Source organism: Vulpes vulpes, chromosome 3, assembly GCF_048418805.1.
Source record: "Vulpes vulpes isolate BD-2025 chromosome 3, VulVul3, whole genome shotgun sequence".
Classification (NCBI taxonomy): Eukaryota; Metazoa; Chordata; class Mammalia; order Carnivora; family Canidae; genus Vulpes; species Vulpes vulpes.
In genome coordinates, this window is record NC_132782.1 from 132,600,005 (window position 1) to 132,618,966 (window position 18,962).

Consider the following 18,962-nt stretch of genomic DNA (forward strand, 5'->3'; position numbering starts at 1 on the left):
TGTAAGTATAGTAAGATGGGATTAATGTGATAGTTTGTGTTCTTGGATGGCAATGACCATGTCTGTTTTATTTATTAAGATGTAAGAACTGAACGTATGGGCACCTGGGTAGCTAAGTCAGTTAAGTGTCTGCCTTCAGCTCGGGTCATGATTTCAGGATCCTGGGATCAATCCCTGAGTGTCTGGCTCCCTGCTTGGCAGAGAGTCTGCTTCTCCCTCTGCCCCTCCCTTCACTTGCTCTCAGTCTCTCTTTCTTTTACTCTCTCAAATAAAAAAAAAGCAAACAAACACTGAGTATGGACTTGACTGTCAATGAGCATTTAATAAAGATTTATTGAATGAAAATATCCCAAGGACTCCCAGAAGTGACGTTTAAACTAAAACTTAGAAGAACTGTTAATGATTTATCTAGATAAAATTTAGGGAAGGACTATTGTTAACAGAAGAAATAGCATGTGGAAGAATGAGAGGAAAGAGAAGGAGAAGATTGGTAGAACTGAAAGAAATGTGGTATGTCTTGAGTGTGGAGTTCTACAAGGAGTGAGGAGAGGGGAGTGGCTAGTGTCAAGAGAGAAGAGGGAGGGACACCTGGGTGGCTTAGTGGTTGAGCACCTGCCTTCTGCTCAGGGAGTAAACCTGGGGTCCTGGGATCAAGGCCCACATCAGGCTCCCCACAGGGAGCCTGCTTCTCCCTCTGCCTGCTTCTCTGCCTCTCTCTTTCTGTGTCTCTCATGAATAAATAAATAAAATATTAAAAAAGAGAAGAGGGAGAGTAAGTATTGAGGTATTTTATTGTGGGTTTTAGAAACCATTTTATTTGTTTGTTTATTTAAGAGTTTATTTATTTGTTTCTTCATGAGAGACACAGAGAGAGGCAGAAACACAGGCAGAGGGAGAAGCAGGCTCCATGCAGGGAACCCGACGTGGGACTCGATCCCGAGGCTCCAGGATCACACCCTGGGCTGAAGGCAGGTGCTAAACCGCTGAGCCACCCAGAGATCCCCTAGAAACCTTTTTAAAGTGTTTGGATTAACAATAATAGGAGATCATTAAAGGAGTTAAAATGTGAGGGAATGATGTGATCAGATCTGTGTTTTAGAAAAACATTTAATTAAAATGTGGAGAACAGATTGGAGGAGAAGCTAGATTGGATTCAGGATGACCTGACTTTAGAGTGGTAGTGGTGGGGATAAAAAAGACAAAGATTATTGAAAAATGGCTTGTTCCATATGGATTTATGAGTTGCTGTTTTTATTACAGTTTCTGGCCTCTCTTTACTCTTAATTAAACAAGATTTAATACTATTGATGGATAAATAATTGTACTACTAATAACAAAAGTCTTAACAAAGATATTTGAGTACCTGAGAGAATTTTAAATGTGTTAAGTCTTGGATTTCCATGAATATTGTCTAATAATACATACTCGCTGAATATGAATTCTGATAGTATTTGATGAGACATTTTCTAGACATTCTAGACATTTCATGATTCAGAAAATCATTTGGGAGGGTTTGCGTGGGGGAAAAAATACCATTTGTAGGAAAAGTATATATGAGTAGGACCTTGCCCACCTTGTTCCCCCATTGTATACTCACCATCTAGAACAGTTCTTGTTACAGAGATAATATATTTGTTGAATAACCAGTCAGGGTTTACATAAAATATTTAATATCTAACCAATTTTATTTTTAGTCAAATGACAGAGTGGCAGACAAGTTGGTTTTTCCAATTTAAATGATTATACTTTTAGGTAATATTCCCCCTTTTAAATTACCCTGTAACCATTCATATTTATGCTGATTTCCTTCTACGTTCTTCCCTCTCAACACTGCTTAATAATGCCTTTTTATAACTTGTTTCCCTTCTCCAATCCCTAATCCCTTGTAACCAATAATGTTTGCCATTTCTATAATTTTTTCATTTCATGTGATGGAATTATACAGTATACAACATTTTGGTATTGACTTTTTTCAGTCACCACAATTCCCTCAAGATTCATCCAAGTTGTATACATTGATTAGTTTATTCTTTTTTATTGCTGAGTAGTATTTCATGTTGTCAGGGTATCATAATTAAACTGTTCATCTACGGGAGAACAAATATCTGGGTCATTTCCATTTTGGGTCTATTAGGAATATAGCTAATATGAACATTTGAGTACAAGTTTATGTGTAAACATCAGTTTTCATTTCCCTAGAATAAATGCCCCAGAGTGCAATTGCTGAGTGCATATGCTAGTTACATGTTTAGGTTTAATAGAATGGCCAAATTGTTTTTCAGCATTTTTTAAGTGATCTGGTTTCGCCACATTCTTGCAAGCATTAGGTGCTGAAAGTAATTTTTAATTTTTTTTTTTATTGTAGCATTTTGAAAGGTGTGTGGTGTTATCTCATTGTGTGTTTCCTCTATGGAACTTCATTTTTATTAGTGTGACTGACTATATCAATTTGAGTAATTTAATCCTGTCAGTCCTTCTGTGCAAACTAAAAAATGGAGAATGTTATAGACATCTGCAAATTTTGTTCTAAAATTCTAATTGTTTCATTCTGTTTTCTGAAGATGCTGATGAAATGTGTGGTCAGTCAAAACACCCAAAAGTTAGGAGGCAGTATATGTCATTCTACCTTTAGAAAGATTAAAAAAAAATTGATCTAAAAACAAAAGTCTGCACAGCTTAAACTAATGTATGTCAAAGAAGTGGAACTGGCAAAGATAACACCTATCTATGGAAAGCAAAGACACATACCTAACCTCTAAGGCTTATATTATTATGTCATATATCATTTGACTATAGAAAAAAAGTACTGCATTAGGATAGCCCACCTCAGTAAGCTTTTCCATTAAAAATTAGAAGGGTTTTAAATTTCCAAGTCTTTTGAGAAAGCAAAATCAATGCAGTGCAAGTTGGAACATCCAGTTAATGAATTTAATAACAAACCAAAATAGTTTTGTTACAGAATTGACCCATTTTTTTATAGGCTAGCAATGTTTCAAATGGTGAAGCTTCTACTGGTCTTTGGTCTCCTCCAGTCATCTGATGGCAGACTTCAATGTGAGGGCAGAAATGGTGTTGTAGTTGTAGGCCCAGGCAGCACTGGCTGCCGTTTTCATATAGGAACCACAATGCCAGATCCTCACAGCTTGTCTTTTCATCTTGGTTTTGCCACAGAAGGAGCAAGTGTACTTGTCATCTGGCTTATTTCACTCTTTCTCACCATTTTCCTGAGGGAAGCACCATAACAGGTCCTGTATTTACCCGGGATTCTGACTTTCTTGGTGTGTTTAACTGTATTGCCACAACCTTGGTTTGAACCCAACATGGGGCTCAAACTCTTGACCCTGAGATCAAGAGCTGTACACTCTACCAAATGAGCTAGCCAGTTGCAGCATAACGTGTTTGAGGTTCATCCATGTTGTAGCATATGGATATTTCATTCCCCCCCCCCCTTTTTTTTAAAGATTTAGTTGTTTTAGACAGTGCATGCCAGGGGGAGGGACAGAGGGTGCGAACCTTCAGTCAGACTCCTTGCTGAGCTGGGAGCCCTACCTGGGGCTCCATCTCAGGACCCATGAGATCATGACCTTAGCTGAAACCAAGAGTTGGATACTTAACTGACTAAGCCACCCAAGCGCCCCAGCACTTCATTTCTTTTTATGCCTGAGTAATATTCTATTGTATGGCTATGCTGTATATTCTTTACCTGTTCATCTGTGGATGGACATTTGGGTTGCTTACACCTTTAGGCTATTTTGAATAGTGTTACTATGCACATTTAATTATTTTTTTTAAGTGTATGGTTTAATAGTATTAAGTATATTAACATTTTTATGAAACAGATATCCACAACTTTTTTATCTTGCAAATCTGAGACTCTCTACCTATTATTAAACAATCATTTCCCCTTTTGCTCCTCCTCCCAGCCCTTGGTGACCACATTCTACTTTCTGTTTTCATAAATTTGACTATTTTATATAACTCATGTAGGTGGAATCATACACTCTTTGTCTTTTTTGCGACTGGCTTATCTCAGTGTAATGTTCTTTTTTTTTTTTTTAGTGTAATGTTCTTATGGTTCATCCATTTGGTGCATGTGACAGGATTTTTCTTGTTTAAGGTTATATAATATTTCATTGTATTCATATACCACGTTTCCTTTATTGATTCATCCATCAGTAGATGTTTGGGTTGCTCCCACCTCTTGGCTATTGTGAATAGTGCCGATATGAACATGGGTGTGCAAACATTCTTCAAGACTCTTTAATAAAATTAAGGTTTTATTTATTTTTTCATGAGAGCGGCAGAGACACAGGCAGAGGGAGCGGCAGGCTCCATGCAGGGAGCCTTATGTGGAACTCAGTCCCAGGACTCCAGGATCACTCCCTGAGCCAAAGGCAGATGTTCAACTGCTGAGCCACCCAGGCATCCCTGGAGTTTTCCTACTTGGAGTTTGTGGAGTTTGTTAGCTGTTTAGCTTCATGCCTTTTATCAAAATTTGGATATTTATCGCCATTATTTTTTTGAAATACTCTTTCTACCTCTTTTTCTCCTCCTTTGTCTCATTATAAATAGGCTGGTATACTTGATGGTGTCCACAGGTCTCTTAGGTTCTGCATTTTTCTTCATTTTTTTTTCTACTTCTCAAATTGTTAATTTCAGTTTACCTGAAAATACTTTCATATCCACTGATGGTCTTTTCTGCTTGCTCAAATCTTTTGAAGGTCACTAGTGAATTTTTCATTTTAATTATTGTTCATCTCCAGAATTTGTTTGTTTTATAAATTACTGTTTCTTTTTTATTTCTTTATTGATGTTCTCTATATTGAGTCATTATTCTTCTGGTTTTGAAGTGGCTCTTCTAACATAGTCATACCTGTCACAGGTAAGTAGGCACATTTAATCTGAAGATTGGAAATTACTTTAAATGTACATAGTAGGGCAGCCCGGGTGGCTCCATGGTTTAGTGCCAACTTCAGCCCAGGGCTGGAGTGATCCTGGAGACCCGGGATTGAGTTCCACATCAGGCTCCCTGCATGGAGACTGCTTCTCCCTCTGCCTCTGTCTCTGCCTCTGTCTCTCTCTGTCTCTCATGAATAAATAAATAAAGCCTTTAAAAAAATGTAAATGGTATCAGTCAAAAGAAAGAAAATGACACAGTGGATAAAAGACATACAACTCTACTAATGTAGGCTTATAAGAAATTTACTTCAAATTCAGTGACATAAGTTGGCTAAAAATGAAAAGATAGAAAGATTATACCATACAAACAACCTATCTAAGAAGCAAGAATAGTTACATTAAATTCTGGTAAAGTAGACTTCAGAACAAAGAAAAGCACTAGGGTCCAAGAGGAACCCTTGTGTGTGTACCAAACAATAGAGCTGTAATCTACACTAAAAAACAAGTAAACAAAACAAAACCAAACAAAAAACTGATAAAGCTGAAAAAGGAAGAGATGATTCCACAGTTATAATTGAAGACTTTAATACTCTCTTCCACAACTGATACCACTACTAGACATAAGATCAGCAAGAATATAAAAAAATCTGAACACAGTAAACCATAGGATCTAAATGATGTATATAAAACATGCCATCTAGCAAATATAATAGGAATATACATTTTATTCAAGTATTCCTTAAACACTCCTGAAGATAGACAACATCTTCAACAATACAAATTTGAAGAATGGGGAAAAAGAAAAACAAATTTGAAGAATGGTAATCATATAAAATATATTCTCTTACCATATTGGAATCAAATTAGAGATCAGTAACAGGAGAATCTGTCGATTGAAAATTAACACACTTCTGAATAATCCATGGCTTAAAAATTCTCAAAATTAAAAAAAAAAAAACCTTACTGAAAATGAAAATAGAGCATATGAAAATATGCTAAAGCATTGCTGAGAAATTTACAGCATTAAATGTTACATTTGAAAAGAAAATTTTCATATAATAGAAAATGAGAAGGAAAATAAACCAAAGGAAACAGAAAAAGAAAATAATAAATTTAAGAGTAGAAATAAATGAGATTAAAAAGCGAAAAATCACTGAAAGAAAAAGCTACTTATATGAAAAATCAACAAAATTGATAAGCTTCCGGCAGGACTGACAAAGATAAAAAGAAAGTGGATAAAAATTACCAATTTAGTCATGTAACGGGATATCACTGTAGATCCTTTTAGACATTGTAAGGATAATTAGAGCTTGCTATGAACAATTTACAGAAATTTAACAATTTGGATGAAATAGCCCAGTATCTTGAAAAACAAACCAAGCACAACTCATTCAATATGAAATTTATGTTTAATGGCCCAGTAATTGTTAAGGGCATTGAATTTAGAATTGTGACACAGCTCCCAAGAAAGAAATCTCTAGGCCAAGATGGAGAGTTTCACTGGAAAATTCCAAACTGGAGAATTATTTTAAACAATTTTAAGAAGAATTAACACCAGTTTTATATAATCCTTTCCAGAAAATGGAAGAGGAAATGCTTTCCATTTCATTTTATGAAGCTAACATTACATTGATAAAAAAAAAAACTAGATGGATGCGGTACAAAAACAAAACTCTACAGATTAACATCTGTGATAAACTTAGATGCAAAAAGTTCTCAATATTAACAAGTTGAGCCAAACAATGTATAAAAACAATTACACACTACAAACAGGTGGGGTTTATTTCCAGGTATGTGAAATGGATTCAGCATTTGAAAGAGTCCAATTTCATTCTTGTGCATGTTTATTTGAATTTCTCAGCATCATTTGTTGAGAAGACTGTCTATCCCTTTTGAATGTTCTTGACATCCTTGTCAAAAATCATTTGACCTTTTTTGTGAGAATGTATTATAGTCCATTAGTCTGTATGTTTGTCTTTCTGCCACTACCAAATTGTTTTGATTACTGTAGTTTTGTGGTAAGTTTTAAAATCAGGAAGTGTGAGATCTGTAACTTTGTTCTTCAATTTCAAGATTGACTATTTAGGGTCCCTTGAAATTCCATGTAAGTATTAGAATGAAATTTTCTGTCTGTAGAAATGCCCCTGGGATATTCATAAGGATTGCATTAAATCTACTTTGAGTAGTATTAATATTTTAATGTTACTAAGTCTCCTAATCCATGAACACTAGATGTCTTTTCACTTATTTTTGTCATCTTTACTTTCTTTTGACAATGTTTTCAGTATATGAGACTTTAGCGTCTTTGGTTAAGTTTATTCCTAAATACTCTTTTCTAAAGAAAATTATTAATTAATTAACTAATTTTTTAAGTAGGCTCCCCACCCAGTGTGGAGCCCAACATGGGGCTTGAACTCATGACCCCAAGATGGATACTTGAGCTGAAATCAAGAGTTGGACACTTAACTGCACCACTGAAGAGCCCCAGTATTGTATTCTTTTTGATGCTTTTGTAAATGGTATTGCTTTCTTAATGTTTTTTCAGAATGGTCATTGTCTATTTATGGAAATGCAGTTGACCTTTAAATGTTGATTTTTTTCTGTATTATTTTTAATTTTTTTTTCTTAGTTTTCTTGAGATATAATTCACATACATCACTATATAAGTTTAAGTTCTACATCATAATGGTTTGAATGATGTGGGGGCTAAGGGTGCTGGCTCCCTACAATAGAAAATCCATGTATGACTTTTGACTTCATGGCAACTTAACTGCTAATAGCCAGCTGTTGATCAGAAGACTTACCAATAACATGAAGAGTGGATTACCACATACTTCATGTGATATATGTTAGATACTGTTCTTAAAATAAAATAAGCTAGAGAAGAGAAAATGTTATTAGGAAATTCATAAGGAAAAGAAAATACATTTACAATAGTATACTATGAAATATCTGCTTGTAACTAGACCCATACAGTTCAAACCTGTGTGTTCAAGGGTCAGCAGCATTGTGAAATGATTATTGTCATTAGTCTAGTGTCATTTAGTGTCATTAGTTTTCATGTGATGAGAACTCTTAGGATTTACACTTTCAACTTTCCAATATATCCTATAGCAATGTCAACTGTAGTCATCATGTTATACAGTACATCTCTAGTACTTAATTATTTTATATCTGGAAATTGTACTTTTTGGCCATCTTTCTCCCATTTCCCTCTCCCACTACCACCCTGCCTCTTGTAACCATAAATCTGATCTCTTTGTGAATTTTTTGTTTCTTTTTTTTCCTTTTAGATTCCACGTGTAGATGAATTAGGTCATGCATTGTTTGCCTTTCTCTGACTTATTTTACTTAGCATGGTGCCTTCACGGTCCATCTAGGTTGTTGTAAGTGGCAAGATTTTCTCCTTTCTTATAGCTGAATAATATTCTATTGTATATATTTACCACAACTTCTTTGTTTGTCCACTGATGGACACTTAGGTTGTTTCCATATCTTAGCTGTTGTAAATAATCTGCTATGAACATAGAGTGGTGGCAGATATCTTTTCAAGTTAGTGTTTTTGTTTTCTTTGGATATATACCCAGAAGTGGAATTGCTAGATCATAGGGTAGTTTATTTTTTGAGGAACCTTCATACTGTTTTTCATAGTGTCTAAACCAATTTACATTCCTGCCAGTACTACACAAGGGTTCCTTTTCTCTTTGTTTTTATCAGCATTTGTTATTTCTTGTCTTTTTGATCATGGTCATTCTAACAGGCATGAGGTGATACCTCGTTGTAGTTTTGATTTGCATTTCCTTAATCACTAGTGGTATTGAGCATCTTTTCATGTACCTGTTGGCCATTTATAGATCTTCTTTGGAAAAATGTCTATTCAGATCCTATGACCATTTTTAATTGGGTTATTTGGTTTTTAGCTACAGAGTTGTATGGGGTCTTTTATATATATTTGGGATATTAACATCTTATTAAATATATGGCCTGGAAATATTTCCCCCCATTCTGTAGGTTGTCTTTTCACTTTGTTGATTGTTTTTTGCCTTGCAGCTTTTTCAGTTTAGTTGAATGTAGTCCTCCATGTTTGTTTTTTATTTTGTTGCTTGTTTTTTAGATGTCATATCCGAAAAGTCATTGCCAATACCCGTGTCATACTGTGTTTTACTTCTAGAGGTTTCATGGTTTCAAGTCTTACATTTAAGTTTTAATCCATTTTGTGTTAATTTTTGTAAGTGATGTAAGATAAAGTGTGTGTTGATTTTTATATGCTGCAACTTTGCTGAATTCATGTATTAGTGTTTTTGTAGAATCTTTAGAATTTTCTACATATAAGATCATGGCATCTACAAACAGATAACTTTATTTCTTCTTTTCCAGATTGAATGCCTTTTGTTTCTGTTTCTTTGCCTACTTATGCTCTTGGTAGGAATTCCAGCACTATGTTAAGTAGAAACAGTAAAAATGGACATCCTTGTCTTGTTCTGATCTTCGAGGAAAGGTTTCTGTCTTATGCCCTTGAATGCAATGTAAATTGTGGGGTTTCCACATATTGCCTTTATTATGTTGTGGTAGTTTACTTCTATTCCTAGTTTGTTGAGTGTTTTTATCATGAAATAAGGTTGAGTTTTGTCAGTTGTTTTTTCCTGCACCAGCAGAGATAATCATGTTGTTTTCATCCTTTATTTTGTTAATGTATATTACATTGATTGTCTTAGGTTGGACTATCCTTGCATTCCAGTAATAAACCCTCCTGTAGTCATAGTGTATACACTTAACGTACTGTTGAATTTTTTGCTGTATTTTGTTGATATTCTCATTCCCTTTTCTACTTAGGTAATTGAAGGCTCACCGATACCTTTCATAATGAAGCCATACTACAGTGTATAGTATTCTTTATTCTGTATTCAGTACTGTTCAGTGACTTTGATAATATATTTTTCAGTAATCATTCATATATTACCAATATTTGGTTGTGCATACCTCATATTAATCACAGCGTGTTATAGTCGTATGATACCTGGATTCTGCACTATGATTTTCAGTCATGGTTGCACATTTAGCTCCCTAGGAATTTTTCTTTCTTTCTTTTTTTTAAATTTCTATATTTTTTAATTGATGTTCGATTTGTCAACATATAGTATAATTCCCAATGCTCATCCTATCAAGTGCCCCTCTCAGTGAGGAGTTTCTTTTTAATATATAAGTATATTGCTTGGAAAGCCTGTTTTAGATGATTCTGACTGCATATTAGAGTTGTCTTGAGGTACTTACAAAAACTATGGAAACTGAGAAACTATAACAAATTTGAATCAGAAACTCTAGGGAAGAAGTTGTGGCAATCTGTGTTTTTGAAAAGACTTGATTTAGCATGGTTAGTTTTGACCACTAGTTCACAGTTTCCTCAGCCACAGAAAAGGACAGTGAGCAAACTATTTTAATTAAGGTCATTTGCAGGGACCTTGAATGTAAAGCATTTTATATTATGGTCTCAAAGGAGATCCACATGTTTATTACTTCAGGTATATGATAGCTAAGTTGTTTTCTTCTGCCCATTAAGGAAATGGATGGGCATACCTATCCAGATAGAGATCCACCTCATTGCCGCACAGGATGCAGTACTACAAGTAGGTAGGACCAGATTTTTTTCTTAGGTAAATCTGCCTACATATTCTTTTTTGAGTCCCAACATTTAGCATAAAGAAAGCATGGTGGAGGTAACCTTAGTTTGTTGTTTTCATAGGCCAAAAATTATTAGTCATTCACATAGATTACAGTAGACTAGAACCTTCATATGCAATGTGAGATGAGTGTGTTGGTCTCCTAGGGGAGCCATGGACTGGGTGGCTAGAACAACATAAATTTATTTTCTTATAGTTCTGAAGGCTAGAAGTCCAAGGCAGGTTTGGTTTCTCATGAGACCTCTCTCCTTGGCTTTAGATGTCAATTTTCTTGTTATGTCCTTAATTGGCTTTTTCTTTGTGTATAGGTATCCTTGGTGTTTCGTCGTATGTCATAATCTCTCCTTTTAAGGACACCAGTCAAATTGGATTTGGGCTTACCCTAATAGCCTCATTTTAGTTACCTATTTAAAGGTCTTGTCCCTAGATATAGCCGTAATCTCAGTTAGGACTAGGGGTTAGGACTTCAATATATGATTGGAGGGGGACAGCAAATTCAGCCTGTAACATTGCATTCAAAATGTTCTATATAACTGAATGAGTTGAGTTAAAGGAAATTATATAGAATTTTTTTTTTTTGTAATAAACATTTAACATACTTTTAGAGTACAAAGATGTAAAACGTCAAGTCCAGTCTGTAACTTTTTGGTTTACTGTGGCAAGTAATTATGCACCTTTGCCATCTGAAAGTATTTTAAAGATTTTATAAAAAATATCATAGATCTGGGAGGGTATTACAGCCTTACTTTTATATCATTTATGATATGAATTTGTTCTAAAAATTCATTATGACCTGTTTTAATTTTTATGATATTGTCAAAAAAAAAGGTATAAAAGTTTGTTCTATTGTTATTAAGGCAACCTGAAAGTTAATGATACAATAATAAGTGTTACAAGAATTTATATTATTCATATTTTCCAATTTGTGGAAATATTAAGTTAGTTTTTCTCTCTTGTGCATACACTGATGGCTAGGAGGGAGAGGCAGATAGCCAGAAATGGGCAGTGTGTCTAGATAAAACAAAGTCAATAAAAAAGTTTGCTTTGTTGATTCCCATAATCGATTGATTTCAGGCTTTAATTATTCACTTACTAATAGTTAGCCTGCTGCTTTGTCTCTGTCCCTTCATTTAGGTATTCAAACACCTTCCAGTTGCTCAAAACACAGTATGTACAACAAAAATGTAGTTCCTGTTCTGTTGGAACTTGGGTTCATTGGGAGAAATACATTAATCAAAAATGATATCAATTAAATATTTGAAAGGCATTAGAGCTCTGAAAGAAATTGTCCTTCAAAAGCATATGACAAAAGAACTTGACATGGAGTGCTTGAGGAAGACTTCCAGAGTAAGTGACATTTTGAGCTATGATCTGAAGGAAGCTCAGGAGTTAAGGTTAACTAAATTTATGTGATGAAGGGCTGGGGAAAGGAGAGCAGAGAATTCCAGATCAGAGGAACTACATGTGCAGGGGCCCTGTGATGAGGAGGAACACACTGAGGAATTTGAGAGAGGGCCAGAGTGATTGAATCCCTGAGAACTGTGAGGGGTAAAGTGTAAGAGCAGATGGAAAGGTAGGCAGAGCCCAGCAAAGCCTTTTCAGCTATGATAAAGATTTGAGACTATGTCCTGTGAGAGAGGAAAATGGGTTCCATAGAGGAATGGTGAGCTTGAAAAGGTCACATTGCCTCTAGATGAGAAGAACTGATTAGAAAGGAACTGATAGATCCAATTAGAAAACAGATGCATTCATTTTTAAATATTCTTTCTGCTTGTGATAGTATACAAATACAGTAGTCACTAGGTTTTGTTTTTAGATGTCAGGGGTACATCAGTGAATAAAACATCAGTCTTTGCCCTCAAGTTTACTTTGCAGTGGGGGAAAGAAAACAGATAATCAAATAACAATATAATCTGTCGAGTATAGTAAGTGCTAAGAAGAAAAATAAAATGAGAAAGGGAGATGAAGGGTGACTAAGGGTGCTGTTTTATTTAAGATGATCTGAGAATTGAGATCATGGGAATGGAAGGAACCAACCTACACATATACTTGAAGGAAGAACTCCAGGCCAAGAGCATTTGATACAAAGTACATGGGGCCTGGTCAAGAAACAGCAAGGAGGCCAGCATGGCTGGGGTACAGTGATAAGAAGTGTCAGGGGATGAGGTCTAGGACTGAGTGTATTATAATTGGATTGGACATGAACTATATGGCACTTATTACTTTGATACTCTATGTATATAGCTTTATACTAAAATTTAGTCATTTATTTTGCTGGTGATATTGTTCATGAAAGTAAACTAGTATTATTAGGTTCTAGACAAATTCCAATGTATGGAGGCATGGTTTCCCCCACACCACCAAGCAGTTCTCCAGAAAGCGGCCTTGTTTCCTACAATCCGGCTCAATTCTGATATTATTTCACAGGTTAATTAATGTTACAGTCTTCCAAGAGACTTCTCACCCTCAACTTCAGATGCCATTTGCAAGCTCAGGTTGTCATTTGTGTTTCTGACTAACTGGCTACCAATTAGAGGTTCCCATAACCCTGTCCTTAGACTTACGATGCCAGTTGCAAGTCCACACTGTTACCTTTTACCTGTACTTCAGACCCACTGGCTGTAGATCAGAGGGTCCCATCAATTCTGTTGGGTTTGATTAATTTGCTAGAGCAGCTTACAGAACTCAGAAAGCCAGTTTATAATAAAGGTATATAACTAAGAAACAGCCAGACAGAAGGGTCATAGGGCAAGATATGTGGGAAGAAGTGTGGAGCTTCCATTGTCTTCTCTAGGTGCACCACTCTCTCAGCACATCCCTGTGTTCACCAACCCAGAAACTCTCCGAACCTCATCCTTTCAGGGTTTTATGGCAACTTCATTATATTTGGAGGATTGATTAAATCATTAGCTGATGACAGTTGATCCAGCCTCTAGCTCCTATCCCTTCCAGAGCTCAGGTGGGTCGGACACATGGTTAGCGTGGCAACCTCTGGCTATAAGTCCCCAACCTTAGGTGATTTCCAAAACACACCTCAATATAACAAAAGACATCTTTATAACTCTCTAGCCCTAGGAATTCCTAAGGGTTTTATGATCACTATGCCAGAAACAGGGGGGAAGACCAAATATGTTTCCTATAAATCACAATATCGCAACTATTCATCCTTTTATAATTCCTCTTTTTTAAAAAATATTTATTTTAGAGAGAGAGAGCATGGGGCATGGGGGTAAAGGCAGAGAGAGGGAGAGGAAGAGAGAGTCTCAAGCAGACTCTGCACTGATCTTGGAGCCCAATGTGGGGCTTGAGCTCATGACCTGCGATTATGACCTGAGCTGAAACCAAGAGTTGGATGTTCAACCAACTGTGCCACCCATGTGCCCCTCATTTAATAATTTCTAAGATCTATTTTGTCTTTTTAAAGAAAAAAAATAGTCCTCAAAAATACAAATAGTGTTTTTTACCACTTTCCCCAGCCGTGAATCCACTTGTTGAAGTCATAATCCGCATTGCCTCAGAGTAAAATTTTATTTGCAAATAAGGTATTTACAGAGGTAATCAAGTTAAAGGTAGGTCATTAGGGAGGATGGGGCAAATCCACTTATAACTAACTGATGTCCTTATGAAAAAAGGGGTATTGGACACAGAGACATGCAAATGGAGGGAAGACAGTTTGAAGAGGCATAGGAAGATGATTAATAAGCCAAGGAGAAGCCTGGAACAGATCCTTGACTGCTCTCCATACACTTAATGAGGATAATACTGTTACAGAACTTTCAGGTTGAGGGGTGTCTGGGTGGCTCAGCTGATTAAGCCTTTGAGTCTTGATTTCGGCTCAGGTCATGGTTTGGGGGTCATGGGATCAAGCCCCAGGTCAGGCTCTGCCCTCTGCTTGAAATTCTCTTCTCCCTCTGCTCTCTCCCTCCTCAAATAAAGTTTTTTAAGAAAACCTTAAGGTATCTTACTGTGTGTGTGTGTGTGTGTGTGTGTGTGTGTGTGTGTGTTTCACTAATTTCTAAAGCATTTAAGAAAATTGAGAATTAAAAGACAAGTAACAAAAAGTAAACACCGCAGCATCATATTCATAGTTGTTTACTTTCCAAGAAAAATTTAACTTTGAAACTTAAAGGTTCTTCAGGGTAATACATACAAATGTTTTCCAAAAAGATTGACCTTTTTTTTTTGTTTTGTTTTTAAACTTTTGTACCAAAATATTTCACAAACCTATTTACTTAAAATTTATTGTCAGATTGATATTTTTTTCATTCCAATATTACATTTCAGTGTAACTTTTTCTGTTGCTTCAGAGTGGTTATGTTCAGAAAAAAATTTACCACCACTTGGTGGCACCACTTGGCTTAAAAATGAATCAGTCTGCTGTTAATGGCTGTTCTACATAAATGATTAAATTCAGAGGGGATCAATTTGATATTAAGCAACTTAATATTATAAATATTTGATTCTTATTTGTAAACAAAATAATAATTGGTGTTGTAAAATTGAGTTGTATTAAATGCCAAGGGTTAGTTTGATAGGGAGTGAAGCCTACACATTTTTGATAGAAATATCTTTTTAGTTCAGGCATCATTTATATTCTGCCTTAATCTTCTTTGTCTCTAAGTATCAGAAGAAAATACTTTTAATATTGGAAACAAGCATCTTCAGCTTTTTTTAATGTTAACATTTTCCAAGGTATGTAGTTTATTTTGTGTTATATAAAGCTAAAAGATTGGATATTTTTCCAGGTGATCAAGGTAAATTAAACAAATAGGAAAATAGGATATATAAATGTGTTTCATTTTTCTTTCTGCAGCATACTGAAAACTCAGGCAGTCCTTTTTAAGATATTTTATTTGTTTTATTTAAATAGAGAAAAGATCCAGAAATGTAAGATGTAGAAAGTTATTATGCCTCAGGCATGACTTTTACTCCTAAATAGTTGGTGTCTAATATCATAATAGCTAAAGCATTTGTGTAATTATTGTATTGTAGGTTGCATATACAGCTTATAAAAGATAGTGATCCATGTCTTTAAAATTCAAATGTAATACATACAGGAAAGTGCACAGTGTATAAGTATACAGCTCAGTGAATCACCACAAAGTAAACACCCCATGGCCACCACAGATCAAGATAGAGAATACTGCCAGCAACCCAGAAACTCCCTATGTTTCCTTTCCTTGTCACTCATTCTTTCTTATTTCCTTGGAGCAACCACTGGCCTGGCTTCAAAGAATATCTTTTTTTTTAAAGACCTGTTTTTATACTTTTATATAAATAGAATTATATAGTAAGATTATTTTGTCTCTGCTTATTTTGCTTAACATTATGTTTGGGAGGTTCATGGATGTTTTCAGATGTAGTTGTAGCTCACTTGTATTTTCTATCTTTTTACTTTTGAACATTGGGATTGAATAATACTGGTAATAATTTTGTGTGTTTCTCAGGGCACATGTACAATATTTATTTGAAGATATACCAGGAGTCAAATAGCTGGGTCGTTGGTGTATATGTGTTCAAATTTAGAAGATAATACAAAAATTGTTTCCAATACAACAATATGGTTGTATCTGTCCTGTTAATGGGATGTGAGGATTCATGTTACTCTGTATTTTCACCAGCACTTGGTATAAATAGCCTCTTCAATTGTAGCCCTTCTGGAGAATATATTTCCCTGATTCCAGATAAGATCGAGTACTTTTTCATAAATATTTGACTGTATATTCTCTTTTGTGAAGTTTCTTCTATCTACCTTTTATTTATTTATTTGTTATTATTTCTATTATTATTGAGTTTTCTATATTCTTAATTTTTAGGAGTTACATACTTTGTGGATATGAGCCCCTTTTTTCCTATTGGAGTTTCTGTCTTTTTGTTTTTAGGAGTTTTTATAGGTGCTAGATAGAAGGCCTTTGTTGAGTTATATTTGTTAGAAAAATATATCCCACTTTGACTTGATTTTTGCCCTACTCTTATTATTTTTGATGAAAGGAAAGTCATAATTTTAATATAGTTCAGTTTATCATTGTTTTCCATTACAGTCAGTGCTTCTTGTATCCTGTTTAAGAAGTCTTTCCCTGCTCCAAGGAGATGAATGTATTTCTTATGTTATCTTCTAGAACAGTAGTTCTTAACTAGAGGCAGTTCTTCCTTCTCTCACCCCACACCTTCTACTTCTGTGCAGAAAACTTGGTAACTTTCAGAGACCTTTTTAGTTTTCACAACTAGGTGAATGGAGTACCCCTGGCATCTAGTGGTTGGCTAGGGATACTTGCTAAACATCCTACAGTACACAGTATGCTAAATGTGCACAAAACAGTTACCTAGCCTGGAGTGTCACTAGTGCTGAGGTTGTAAGACAGTGTCCTAGAGACTTTCTTATTCTGCTTTTTGCTTTCTACTTTGTACCTAGAACTTATTATTGTATATTATTTTGTTTATTGTTCATTTGTTTAGATTTACTTTCTACCTAGAACTGGTTGTGTATATTCTTGACCCTTTGAACAACGTGGGGATTAGGGACACTGACCCCTGCATAGTCAAAAATCAGTATATAACTTGAGTCCCAAGAAACTTAGCTACTAATAGCCTGCTATTTTTTTTTTTAATTAATTTTTATTGGTGTTCAATTTACCAACATACAGAAAAACACCCAGTGCTCATCCCGTCAAGTGTCCACCTCAGTGCCCGTCACCCATTCCCCTCCAACACCCGCCCTCCTCCCCCCTTCCACCACCCCTAGTTCGTTTCCCCGAGTTAGGAGTCTTTATGTTCTGTCTCCCTTCCTTATATTTCCCAACATTTCTTCTCCCTTCCTTTATATTCCCTTTCACTATTATTCATATTCCCCAAATGAATGAGAACATACACTGCTTGTCCTTCTCCGATTGACTTATTTCACTCAGCATAATACCCTCCAGTTCCATCCACGTTGAAGCAAATGGTGGGTATTTGTCGTTTCTAATCGCTGAGTAATATTCCATTGTATACATAAACCACATCTTCTTTATCCATTCATCTTTCGATGGACACCGAGGCTCCTTCCACAGTTTGGCTCTAATAGCCTGCTATTGATTGGAAGACTTCCTGATAACAATTAACACATATTTTGTATATGTGTTCTGTACTGTATTTTTACAGTAAAGTAAACTGGAGTAAAAATGTTATTAAGAAAATTATAAGAAAAATGCATTCAAAGGACTGTACTATTTTACTGAAAAAAAAAAAAATCCATGTCTAAGTGGACCTACGTAGTTCAAACCCATGTTGTTCAAAAGTCAACTGTATTAATGTAGAGTATAGAGGTCACTTTTTCTTTGCTTTTTTTCTTTTCTTTAAGGATATATATTTTATGAAGCACCATTTATTGAAAAGATTGTCTCCCCACTGCTCAACAGGATCACCTTTGCATAAATCAAATGACCATATATATACATGGGTCTGCTTTTGGGCTCAGTTTTTTTTTTTTTTTCCATTGGTTTACTGTATCTACCCTTAAACCAAAAGCATGCTATTTGTAACTTATATGGCATTATAGCAAGTCTTTAGATTCAATAAGGCAAATCTTTCCATCTTGTTCTTGATTCTTTGCACTTCCATATAAATTTTTATAATCACATTATCAGTTTTTTTTGTCAAAAATTGAATTTATTCATTAATTTGAGATAGAGTTGCCATCTTTGTGGTATTGTCTTTCAGTCCATGAATGTCATATTGTCCTTTTATTTATTTAGGTCAGGAATTTCAAATTCTATGATCTCAAGACTCATTTAAATTCTTAAAAAGAACTTGTTTATTTGGTTAATCAATGTTTCTTATCCTTGGCACAGTTGACATTTTGAGTCAGATAATTTATTGTTTGTGGGAAGAGTTTTCCATTAAATGTTAACATAAATAATATAATTTTGTGAAAAACATACTTCCCAAAACAAAACTTAGTGGGAAGAGTAGCATTGTTTTACATTTTTGTAAATCTCTTTATTATCTAGCTTAGTAGAAAACAGCTGGATTCTTATACCTGCTTCTGCTTTAATCTTTTGGAATATCATGAGTCGTATAGACTGTGAACAACCCCATTGTACAGTTTTGAGAGACTGGGAGTGAAAAGGCAGATAAGGTCTTCATGTTATTATTAAAATAGTTCTGATTATAAAGATCCCCTAATAGTCTCAGGGACCCCTAGAGGTCTGCCGATCACACTTTTGGGAACTGCTGCCCCAGAGATTGCAACATTCATCTTTGACATGTAAGAGTCTAATTAAACTATTTTATATTTTACAGAGAACTAAAACACTTTAATTATATTCCTTCCTTTTACCCAATTTATTTTCTATAATACCCATATTTTTTTAACTGTATGTGTATTTTAAGTCCCGTAAGACAGCA

The 18,962-nt window shown here is 35.1% G+C and overlaps 1 protein-coding gene and 1 pseudogene across 19 annotated transcripts in view; one reads left to right on the forward strand and one right to left on the reverse strand.

Annotated features, from left to right (window-relative positions):
- ZNF644 (zinc finger protein 644) overlaps positions 1 to 18,962 on the forward strand; it is a 105,656-nt gene that overhangs the window by 43,791 nt on the left and 42,903 nt on the right. The window lies entirely within an intron of this gene.
- LOC112918412 (large ribosomal subunit protein eL43-like) lies at positions 3,009 to 3,322 on the reverse strand (annotated as a pseudogene).